Consider the following 13,066-nt stretch of genomic DNA (forward strand, 5'->3'; position numbering starts at 1 on the left):
ATGAAGCTCACATAAAAGGAAAAAAAAAATCGTTTGCAAAAAATGTGCGTATTTATTGCCACACTCAAATATAGTTTTCTTCTTCCACAAATTCTTTTATCTTTCTTTTGATCATTTTGAAACTCTTTGCAACATAAATCATATTTTCCGAAGCGTGAAAATTCCTTTCTCCGAATTTACTGCTATCGGAATGGCAGTATCTCTAAAATCCTTCAATGTGATGAAGGTTTCTGGAGCAGCGTTCCAGTAAATCCGAGTTCGGCAACTGTCTTCTGGAGGTGAAGTTCAGCCTTCTAAGAGAGGGGTATGCGCACTCGGTGATTGGTTTCGGGGTAAAAAGGGTGGTGGGGATAGTGGCTGAAGCAACAGGAGTAAGTAGCGGTCGACGATTTGTCAGAAGCAGAGGCGCATGCGCGGAAAATCACGCTGTTCGGATGATGGTTCTTTATTCCATGATGAATGAAGAGTGGCGAAGGGAATGCAAATATTTAAACTCCTTCGAACCGAAATGAGCGGAGAGGCTTTGCGAAGGAAAAAAAAATAATAATAATTTCTTCTTCCTGTGTTTGATACAGCGGAAAGATCTAAATAATGAATTTTCACACACTTTTTTTACAGAAAAGAAAGAGTGCGTTGTTCTCAAAGATAAATACTGGATTTCGAGAAAAAAAAATGACAGTAGTATTGTCTGTCGTGTCGTTGATCCCAGTAGTTGAAATACATTAATCATCTGCTTTCTTCTTTATGTTAGAAAGAGTTGTAGCTGATAATGAAGTATTAAACAGAAATTTTGCAAAAGTTTCGAATATAAACAAATAGCGCTTGCAAAGTAAAATTCTTTTTACAATCAACTTAGTTTTCAATTCTTCTTTATTTAATTAGTCTTCATTAAATTTAATTAGCCTTCATTGAGATCAGAAGTCGTCATTTAAAAACCAGGAGTGGTTATTTTTCATTTTTTTAATGCTATATGGTATATTTAGTAAATAAATTTTCTCTGCCTTATTAATCTTTTCATAGAAATTAACTTTCTACAGAAATTTAAATAAAATAAGAATGAATTATTTATGTAAATATATTATCATTTGCATCCTGAATCGTAAAATAATAGATGGCTATGGAAAAATAAGAAAACAAATATTCATACTGTAATTTTCATTTTTATTTAGAGAATAATCGTTTTTTACGGACAAAATGGATATTCTAATTTGGAAAGTTTGCTTGCTGTAATAATCCAAAACTGATTTAACAGGAATTAAGCAAAATAATTTCAACGGAGTGTTGAATTGTACACAAAGTTGAAGAGAATTTCTTGAGAAATTAAGAATTTATTATTGCTCCAGGAGATCAAATGTAATTTAGAAAGCAATAGTAATTTTTCAAGAAATTAAGACAGAATTTCATACAAAGTATTATATGCAGCATGGCTTCTTATTTTACTTTTATCGCCCACTATTCGACTTTGGCGATCAGCTAGTTTATCTAGACTGATGGCTGTGTTATAATTATATGCAGCATGGCTTCTTATTTTACTTTTATCGCCCACTAGTCGACTTTGGCGATCAATTAGTTAATCTAGACTAATGGTTGTGTTATATGCAGCATGGCTTCTTATTTTATTCTTATCGCTCACTATTCGACTTTGGCGATCAGCTAGTTTATCTAGACTGATGGCTGTGTTATAATTATATGCAGCATGGCTTCTTATTTTACTTTTATCGCCCATTAGTCGACTTTGGCGATCAACTAGTTTATCTAGACTAATGGTTGTGTTATATGCAGCATGGCTTCTTATTTTATTCTTATCGCTCACTATTCGACTTTGGCGATCAGCTAGTTTATCTAGACTGATGGTTGTGTTATAATTATATGCAGCATGGCTTCTTATTTTACTTTTATCGCCCACTAGTCGACTTTGGCGATCAGCTAGTTTGTCTAGACTAATGGTTGTGTTTAATTTCAATTATATTCTTAATGCATGGTTTGATGCTCATGATTCCCACAACAAAGAATTTTTAAGCATCAAATGGTGGCTGATAGTAAAGCTGTTTAATGATTTTACACCTGATCTATTTATTGCTTGCAAGAATCTTCCCTATGGAGTCGACATCATAGTACTTGACACATGACAACTTAGTGTGATTAGAACGGTAAATGTCTAGGTACTCTATTTCAAAATGCTAGTAATCTCTTGCGGAAATGATATTTCACTTTTTTTATTTCTCATATAAACTTTGCAGGCAATTAGCTAGTTTGAAACAAAAAATTCTTCCATGCTTTCAATGAGGGAATAAAATAAAATCATCAAATATTTGATGAAAAAAGGAAAACAGTCTGAATTGCATTGCAACAATGAAATTTATAATTGAAAGTTATGATAGAAATATTTATAAAAATTGTCAAAATTCAAAAAAAAAAAATCCACGGCAATTAAATAGGTATAATTAAAGACATAAATTTCAAAAAATAAAATGATGCAAAATTCTTATACATGTAGTGATGCTTCCGCGAATTATTGTGAAAAAACGCTAAAATCTCAATTAATTTTTAATTAAAGGAAATGCCTCTTCGAAGACCACATTTGAGGGACGGCCTCAAATTTAAAAAAAAAAATGATGTCGATTAATAGATTTCAAAAATGAAATACTCTGCTATGGATGTTTTTACAAACTATACTATTTCAAGCATTTTTAAGATCGTCCTATGCCCTCTTTTTATCTATACTTATAATAAAGCTCAATGTGTGTGTGTGTTGGCGCTCTACAGGCCTGGTCATTTGACATACAGCTATCAAATTTGGTGCATGTATAACTTAGAGGTCGGGAATGTGCACCTGGGGTCCCTTTTTTTGAAATTTTAATTATTAATTAAAAACTAACTTTCCCGCCAAAAAAATCTTCCATTTTCCCCACCGCCAACCTTTCCGCCAAAAAAAAAATCTTCCATTTCCCCCACCGCCAAATGAGTAAGGCTTCCATTTCTTTTTTCTCCCAACAGTAATGAGGCTAGGGTTAATATTTTTCGGCGGATTGTTTTAAACGATTCTGTTTATTTTCTTAATGTTTTATGCATTTAAAATTAAACATTGTTAATTAATCCATGTTTCAGATTCATTCTGAAGTACTTTTGAATTAAAATAACACAGAATAAAGGAAATTAAAAATGTATAATCTGCCTAGCGTTACCCCAACTGGCGTAGAAAAATTCGCGCATTTGCGTTACCTAACTGGCGAAGAAAATTCACGCATGCGCATTGTTCTGATTGTTGTCATGACAATCACTTTCAACGGATGATTTAAATTATTTTTAGGTTAGTTGAATGCTTTTGTAAGTAAATTGTATTTATGTTAGTTATATATTTTTTGTATATACTTATAGTTTTAAGTACATCGTTTTTTAAGCAGTTTTTTTTAACCTGTTTTCAATGATTTAAATTATTTTTAGGTTAGTTGTGTACTTTTGTAATTAAATTGTATTTATGTTAGTTATATATTTTTTTGTATATGCTTATAGTTTTAAGTACATCGTTTTTTAAGTAGTTTTTTTAAACCTGTTTTCAACCGTTTATTTTAAACGATTCATTTTATTTTCTTAGTGTTTAATGCATTTAAAATGAAACATTGTTCATTAATCGATCTGTTCATGATGAATCTGAGAAAATTTGGTTGACAAATTCTTGAGATATTACATAAATTAAGAAAGATATTCTTTAGTGCCCATAAAGTTTAAACGCTCAGTGACTCTATTATCAGTAATCATATTATTAAAAAAAATGCTTTGTTTCAGTAAAAAATATTATTATATTAATTGCAGATTAATCATTTACACTTTAATTTAAAGCATAAATTCTACGAGGGGTAACAGAAAATTAGAGAGATACATATCACGTTATGACTGAAGGCCTTTATAATATTATGAGTGAATTATATGACTATCAAATTTTGAAGTTTTAAAATATTTTGCTGAAGAATCTATTAAAGTTGGAATTGCATAAAATATTTAATTATTAAAATTTTAACGAACATTAAGATTGGCGATCCGGCTGGTTGCCAAAGGCGGCTAGTTTGTAATATTTACAGAACAAGAATCATGGCTTTTATTTTATCTCAGTAGGTAATGTTATAAAGTTTCAAATAATAACCCCGTTTTGAGAACCAATATTATTAATTTCTAAACCACGTAGCAAAATATGGCAAAACATTTATCAGCTGAAATAGGCCCATCTTTGGACATTAAATCAAGATTTTTGAGAAATTTATTCATTTAATAACGTTTACTAGAGCAAAAAAAAAAAAAAAAAAAACATAATTGACTATTTACTTTTTTCGGTTAAATAAAAATCTCAAATTTTTGCTTTTTCAACTGAGTATAAATAAGAGAACATCAAGCAGACAATGTTCACACTGATTAGAACAGCGAAATAGAAAAATATCGTATCTTCTGAGAAGACAAAAAAAAAAGTGTCCGTAGTGTTACGAATCTATAATAATGCTTCTCTGCGCAGTTAATTTGAATGCAAAGTAGAGAATCAAATCGTCAAATATTAGTTTTGTATATATGTCTAACGTCTACTAAATAAATGCTTGGTCTGTAATTTATGGTTTTAGCGAAAATCTTGACAAGTATTTAGAGACATGACATTGATATATATATTTTTTTTTGGCGAGAAAAATGAATTCTCCCGAATATGTGGAAATTTTAGTGATATTTTTATAGGGAGTCAAGATACAGGATTCTTCTAGATCGCTCCATACCCTGTCATGAAAGCTATAAAAGTAGAAACAAACACACAAGAAAGAGTAGGGGAGCGAATGTTTTGCTCTCAGTGTTGATCTCAGACATTCTCTATAAGTTCTTTGCGCTGTGCAGTTGTTTATTAAAGATTTGCCTACTTTTAGGTTGTTGACATTTTTGCTAATTGTAATTCCGTATTTTCTTGGGAAATGAGGCATAGTTACCCGTTATTAAATTTATATTATAACTCATGGGACAGATTTTTTATAACAATACTGTTTTATTACATTGTGCGTGAAACATGTTTTGCTCACAGGATTTTTTTAAGATGCTCAGGGGGCATTGATTCATTTTCAGTAAAGGCGTGGACTCTGAACAAGATATTTTTTCAGTTTAGAGAAACTTGTATAAAGTAGCGATAATAGATTATAGATTAGATTAGAGATTCAGACTTAAAAGATTAGATATTGAAAACTGCATCTTTTGCCATCTGCTCTAAATTTCAAATTACATCAGATAATTTCTCCAATTAACTGTCGTCGCAAGTTTCAAATTGTAGTTTTATTTTTTCCATTTCATTCATTAAATGTCTGCAAATGAGAGGAAATTAAGAAGATAATTAAAATTTTAACTTTTATTAAAAATTAGTTGCTATTGGCAACCAACTGTCTCTCTAGAATAATGGATGTATTTAAATATGTTGAATTTTTAATATGTGATTTGATTTTCAGTTGCAATTGATTTTAAAATCCTGTTATCTTAAGAGCTTTGTACTTGATCTGTTTATAGTTTAAGTGATCTATCTCTTAATTGTATGCTCTTTTCTGTTGTACATTAAAAGTTTTTTCATAAAAAATTTTAGGATTTTTCCTTATATTTATAATATTTAATGGATATAATAAAATTTTATCAGATTTATCAAGGAGGATTTATTAAAACTGATCTTTTTTTAGAATTAATTTTAATCTCGTTTTTTCTCACATGTAGTGAACGACAATAAAAGCCCACACAAAGCACCATTACCGTATTGGTAAATGTAATAATAAGAATATCAACGCGGCTTAAAATTCTAGAAACAGCAACATGAATTAAAAAGAACTTTCATTATAAATGCAGAAAATCAGTACTTAGAATACGCACAATAACTGAAAAACGCAATGTTTTAAATTAATGAAATTTGGATGTGATTTTGTAGTTACAGTTATAATTATATATCAGATTTAGCTTCAATGGTCGGAAAAAAGTGTGTAAAATTTGTAATCGATTTTCTGGTACTTGTGTATTACAATAACGTGATTAATCGCTAATCATTGCATGTAAGATTCAAAAAAATCTCTAGATTCGTGCTATATATCAATATTTCTTAAGTACAGTTTGCCAGGGCATAAAATAATTACACAAATAACGGTTTACCGCATTATTTTATGAAACACGCAACTTTTTTCTGTATATAAATAATAATCGTGTCACTTATGGAATTCCCAATTTTATACTGGAAGATATAATACTTTTATTAAATAGTATATAAGTAAGATTTGAAATAACTCCTGCTGGTTTCGTAATAGACGTGTACAAAAAAAAAAAAAGATTGCAATCGCTCGCAAATTTGATTTGATAATTTTAATGAATCTTCAAATTTCTGAAAATTTAGCAGTGTTCAGAGAGATTCAATTACCTTCTATCCTATAAAAGCCCATTTTGAAAAATATATATTTGTACACTATAATTCAAAAGCGACATTGGAAAACGATTAAATTGAATATATCAGCCACACATCAAATGTGTATATCGTTTACAAATTGAATGAAATTATTCAACAGCAAATATATCTTTTTGCACATAAATACGACAAAGTACATTTCACTTCTAGTCTACAATAAACGAATTAGATACAATTGATTCCTGATTTTATCCTCGTAATTGAAGATCTTAAACATTTTTTTTTTAATTCGACCAAAAAATTAACTTTTAAAATGCAAACGAAAAATAGGAAATAAACTATATGAGTGAAACTCGAGAGAAAGAATACTATCTTAGGCTTATGATAGTTGATTATAATTTCTTAGGGCCATAATTTTTAACATGGCAATGTTTATAAACGGACATAATTCTTGTGTACAGGCCGACCACTGGACGAACCAGTATCGACATAGACAGACATACTGTAGGTAAATTGTGGGATGTGACATATATGACTCAATAATTATTATTACTCTAGATAATAGACCAGTTCAACCTAGGAGCAGAAAATGTGGAACGTAGTTACTTCTTTGGTAATAGACCTTCGATAAGAAATTTTCTAAAAATATTAGATTTTTAATTAATTAAAAAATGATAGAAATATTACTGTTTTTAATTATATTTAAAGCCTACCATACATTAATTTAAAACATAAATTAGTTTTACTGTGATATAATTTTTTACTTCTGCTTCATTTTTTTCATTCATTTCTAAAAACTTTACAAAAAGAGTTTTTAATTTTATAACAATGTTTATTTTTATAACCTTGCGCAACAAAATATATAATTAGTTTGATTATTTTAATAGTCTTCATACGATTCAGTAAAAAGGAATATTTTCTTTCTTACAGTTTATTAAATCAAATAAGTCATTATACATTTAGAAAAACTCTGTGATAAGGAATGCTTTTATTAAACACGACAATATTTTAAACTGGCATTCTTTTAGTAAATTAAGTGATGCCAAAATCATTAAACGAAGAATGAATGTAATGAATGAATTTAAATGAAGACAAAATAGATAAATCAAACCCGATTATCATTCACGGTGATTTGGACTAGAAATTCTAATAAAGTTTTGAAAGTTTTTTTTTTTTAGAAATATTATTTTAAAAATTCAGTTTTGAAATTTAAAGCCATTTTTCTAAATGTCTACGCTTTATCTGAATCAACTTTATAATTTACTTCTATAATTAAGATTTTCAATCAATTTTATTTTTTAAATGATAATGAAAAACTTTCAATCTAAAATCCAGAAATTTTTTTATACCTTCAATTACTAACTTTACGCCCACAGCATATGTATTTCTGAAATAAATTTAAATACTGTCTCGAAATGTCAAAAGTCTTTGTCTTCGCTTTTATATATATTTTCCGTTAGATACTTCTTTGCTTCCCTTATCGATCGCCTCTTCCCAAAGAGCAGGTGTTATCTAAACATCCCCTATGGAAACAGAATCCTACACCAATTTTCTTCACTAAAATAAAAAAAAAAAGCATATCCATGTTCCGAAGATGCGGCGATAAACTGACATTTTAATATTTAAATTACTCCGTTATGGCACCAGAAACAGAAGGCCCTTGATAATTTATTCGTTTCTTTTAAGAAACTATTCTTTCGATAGCAATATTCAGATGAAGCGCATCGCCCTACTTTTCTCAACAAGGCACTCTTTGTTACTCGAAAAGTCACTGAATGAATGAATGGAAGTCAAGCAATTATAACCATTTACCTTTTCTTTCAACAAAAATATCCTCTCATGCGAAAGATTAACTATAATGAACCTCCATCTCGTTATTCTGGGCTCGTTTCTTAGATCGAAAATATGCTTCTTTAAATCCTCGCAAGCTTTTTAGCATTTCCTCGCAGGGTAATTCGCAATTAAAACTTAAAAAGTTGCGAAAACTGGAAATCGCTATTCAAATATTCAAATCAAATGTTTAAAATTTATTTTTTAACTCTTCAAAAGGTAAGGATTTAAAGCGTGAATATTAAACTGGTGATGATGAACGAAATATTCTGGAATGATCCTTTCCTTCCTTGTTAACACTGATTGCTAATAATGAATAGAAGAATCATTCCTTATCATTTTTTGGAATTTTTATCTGACTATAAATCTTGATGAGTACATACTCGTAAAATTTGACGTAATTATAATGGATAAAAATCGAACACTTTACTGTCAGAAACATAAGTAAGAATTTTTGACTCGTCTTTAAAGTTTCCTAATAAAATTAAAATAACGTCATCAATGTATTTTCAGTTCTTTAGGAGAGTATGATATGATTATGTTGTAGTAACGTTTCAAATTCAGATTAAAAAAAGGGTGAGCATTACTTCCCGGTATATTCCCATATAAAGATGGGCCGCGGTGGCCTGGTGGTAAGGTATCGGCTTCGGAACCGGAGGGTTTCAGTTGGGGACCCGATTCCAACGAAAAACCGTCGTTTAAGGGGGTCTGTTGTACGTTAAATCCGTCATGACCAAAAGTCTTCCCGCTGGTGTGGAGAGGGGAGTGCCAGCTCAGGTGTCGTCCTCGTCATCTGACAGCGGTTCAAAATGACGAGGTCCATCCCAAAATAGCCCCAGTGTTGCTTCAAAGGGGACGTTAATATAACTAAGCCAAACCCATATAAAGATATTGTTCTCCTGCCTCTCAAAAAGTGTGCAAAGCCATAATTTTTTTTAATCGGCTTTTATCAAAATGTTACAGAAATTTATCAATTTGTTATGAAGACCACATACCAAATTTTATCAATCTAACTCAAAGTGTTTTTCAGTTATCGTGTTTAGAGAGCCACAGACCTAATGCAAAAATGTGTTTTACAGATCCAGTGAGATTCGAAATACAGAGATTTATCATAATCTCGATGTCGAATTTCTTAACGGTTATAAAACCTTTTCTTTGTATTCTCGGTATACGAGAAAATAAAAACGTTACTTATATGTGACGTTTGAAAAGTGGTCCTAATGCCTTTGGCAGAAAAAGATCCCTTTATCAAACGACCAAACCGATTATTTCCGACATTCAGATAGAAAGTTTTGGGAGTAGATTGTCGGTTCAAATATCATCTGAGACATACAAATCGTGGATTAAATCAAGATGCATGTAACAAATTAGCCCTCATGTTGAACTTCAAACCTTGATGTTAATCAAGCAAATCAAACCATTATTGTTCACAATTATACGCTTTTGAAATTGATAAATACATTTTTATAACTATGGCAGATATTCAACATTTTTTTTTTACATAATAACATTTATAGGCTAGATACTATCTATAAATTATGTGATGAATTATGCGACATATATTATACAAAAAAATTTCAAAATGCTCTGCAGGCCATAAAAATTAGACCTATGGTTACCAAAGTTTATATATTACTTCCAGGGTTCCCGCTATGCATGGCCTTTTCAAAATTTGATTATTAATTAATAATTGAAATTGTAATGTTTTTTGTCAGTAACTTTGAAGAAGTTACTTCAGTAACTTAGGAATTATAGGATAAAGACCTTTTTAACACTTTTAAAGTTTCAAAAATAATTTTAAAATTTTATAATTCTTTAATTAAATTAAATAAAGATTGGCAATATGATAAGTAATAATTAAATATGATATTTATAAGTATAATTAAATATTGTTACAAAATTTTTTTTCTTCTACTACAAAATACCGCCAATAAATCGTAATGACGCGACTCCGACCACTCTCACACACGATCTCTGACGATCCACCCAACTTCTTCCGATACACACGACTTCTCACTATCCACACAACTTCAGAGTGCCCGCCGTCTTTTATAGCTCCGGGAGGCGGGGCTAGAATCTTCAGACCAATCAGGGCGTAGCTGGCTGTACCTCGTGTCTTAGTGGATGGATCGTGAAAGTTCTCGAACTTTCTAGTATTATCCATTTAGTCGCCAAACTCGCCAAATTTATCGCCAAGCCGCCAAATGCTCGCCAAGTCTGTCGCCAAGCTCTAAGTTCATTGATCTCAGCACGTACAGGACCGATCGTACAACGATCTCTCTACGATGACTCTATTCGTGCCGGGTAGCAATATTATAGGTTTGTAACAATATGATAAGTAATTTTTATAAACGTACTTTTTATTAGTTTTATCTACAGTTAAATATATCCGTTCCGAATATTCTATATTAAATGCTCTTCATACAAAAATAATTACAGGATAATTTTTAACACATCACATTACCCGGAAAAATTTTAGATTGAAATAACTTAGAACTTGATCTAAAAGAGAAGCGCCATTTTTAGAAATAACAATGAATCTTGATCCTCATTTGAGACACACGAAAAAGAAAAATTAGACGCAACGAATTCGATCAAAGAGCAGAAGTTTGGAAATAATTTAGGTTTGATCAATTGTTCAAAAGAAAGCATCCAAATTCAAGACCACTTTCAACCAATGAATAGAAATTCCAGCTACTCATTGGTTGAAAATAGCTACCGCCTTGATTAATACGTTATGTTTTAAATCTACAAATCTCTGATATTGAATTAATAATAATCATTTGATATGTATAAACATCTCCTAAAATTGATTTTTATTTAGATGAAAGGGTACATATCTTACATTAAAAAAATACTTCATTGTTGTAACTATAAATAATTTTCACAAGAAAATATAAGATTTGCATATAATTTTCTTTATTGTTTGAATTATTACTTCTCGTCATTACAGTACATATAACAATTTAATAGTTATTCATCATGATCAATTTGTACAATTTCAGATTCTTTACCAAAATAAAACTTAGATAAAGATTTCGAATTTCTGCCTTTTTACTTTTTCTATTATAAAAGAAAAATATCTTTAAAAATTACATAATATTTTTAATCAATTTTCGTGTTAACTGAAAATACGATATCAGAGTTAGAATAATTGATGCACTAGATTTGTTCATTTTAAAACCATTTTCATTGCTTCGGTACACTCACTAATTGCCTAAAAAAATTTCATCATGGCTTCTTTAAGTTGGATAAAAAGTTTTGAGAAATAAAATTTACTCGAGAATCACCAGCAATAAACAGATGTATAATATAATATTTGGTTAAGCATAATATTCTTAACCAAATGGGACATTAGTACATCGAATGATCACATGTTAGCCAAATGCAATTTTAGAATCGACATACTGTTCCGAATATTTGCAATATGTGTGGGGTAAAAGAAGTCCAGTAAACAGTATAATGAGAAATTTCACTTTATCCTACGGAAATCCGGAAAATTCAAAGGGCATATCATGTAAACACAACCTTGGAACTTCACTTATAGACACTAACTACACTCTAGACAACAAAGTGCTGATTGAATAATAAAACAGAACAATAGCACCCCACGTAAAATAACTGGAGAAATTACTTTGTGATAAATATTCCAAATAAAGCATTCCTAGTTCAGCCTCTAACTTTACATAGATTCTCCGAAAGAGCATGGAACTTTTTCGAAAAATTTTCGAATTTCTGTTACAATGGAGGTAAAGTCAAAATTCTTGTATTTTCCAGAGCCTTCATTTTTGTTATCGAAATCACCAAATGTTCATCAAATTTATCTGCAAGGTCAAGATTCATGGACTAATCATCCATTAAAAATGCCTTTATTTCTTATTCTTTACTATCAGACTAAATCCTTTAGGAAACAATATTGTGAATTTCTCTAATAATTAAAATCATTGCTATTTAATTAAGGCTAAAAGAATATTAATTGATGAAATTTTTTTTAAAAAAATTATGTATTAAGAATGTTTTAAATAATTTTAAAAAATCTGTCCAACGGATGATTAGTGCAAAAAAAAAAAAAATCTAAAACTTGATAACGGATAACGATGTTTTATTTCATAATTAAACATGAAATCCGGATAGCGAAACAAAATCGAAAGAAAGACAAAAAAGGGCACAAAGAAGGGCATTTGCAAAAATAGCAACAAACAACGCAAACAGCTGTGCCTTATCAAATAACAGCAGCAGCATGTTAGTGCTTAGAGTATAACCAGAGAACTCATTCCGCAATCATTACTCAAACGAGAGAATTCGGTCGTGTGAGCTCCTCTATTTATATATTCTCTATAATAGGGTACGGAATTTTTGAAATGATCATGGATCTAAAAATCTAATGAATATTTCACCATCATTCTTGTATTTTCTACAGCCTCAATTTTTGTCACAAAATGCGTCGCATTTGTTAATCACTCGCTAGATTTGTCACTTGAGTCGGAGGTTATTAATGTAGCATCCCTTCAAAATAGCTGTTAATCTCTCTTTTCCCTACAATGAAACTTACTGCATAGGGGAAAAAATGTTACAGATTTTTTTACAATTATAATCGAAGATAATGTTAATATTAGATTTGATCCAATCATTTGAAAGGTTTAATAGGACGCCTTTCTTTATATTTGAGAATATGTGAATACTATATCTCGAAAACATAAAAACTTCAACAAATGAATTAGTATGAGATCTTGAGATTACAGATCTATTCAAATTTTGAAAACAATTTATGAAAGGAAGTGCTCCATACTAAGCTTTCTCCACTGTACTTTGAAGTACAAAATGAACTATATAGTAACATTA

General features: G+C 30.1%; 1 protein-coding gene across 1 annotated transcript in view; it reads right to left on the reverse strand.

Moving 5' to 3' along the window:
- Window positions 1-13,066, reverse strand: part of LOC129965744 (ankyrin repeat and fibronectin type-III domain-containing protein 1-like) — a 619,339-nt gene that overhangs the window by 482,848 nt on the left and 123,425 nt on the right. The gene's annotated exons all lie outside the window — the stretch shown is intronic.

This window comes from Argiope bruennichi, chromosome 4 (genome assembly GCF_947563725.1).
Source record: "Argiope bruennichi chromosome 4, qqArgBrue1.1, whole genome shotgun sequence".
NCBI lineage: Eukaryota > Metazoa > Arthropoda > Arachnida > Araneae > Araneidae > Argiope > Argiope bruennichi.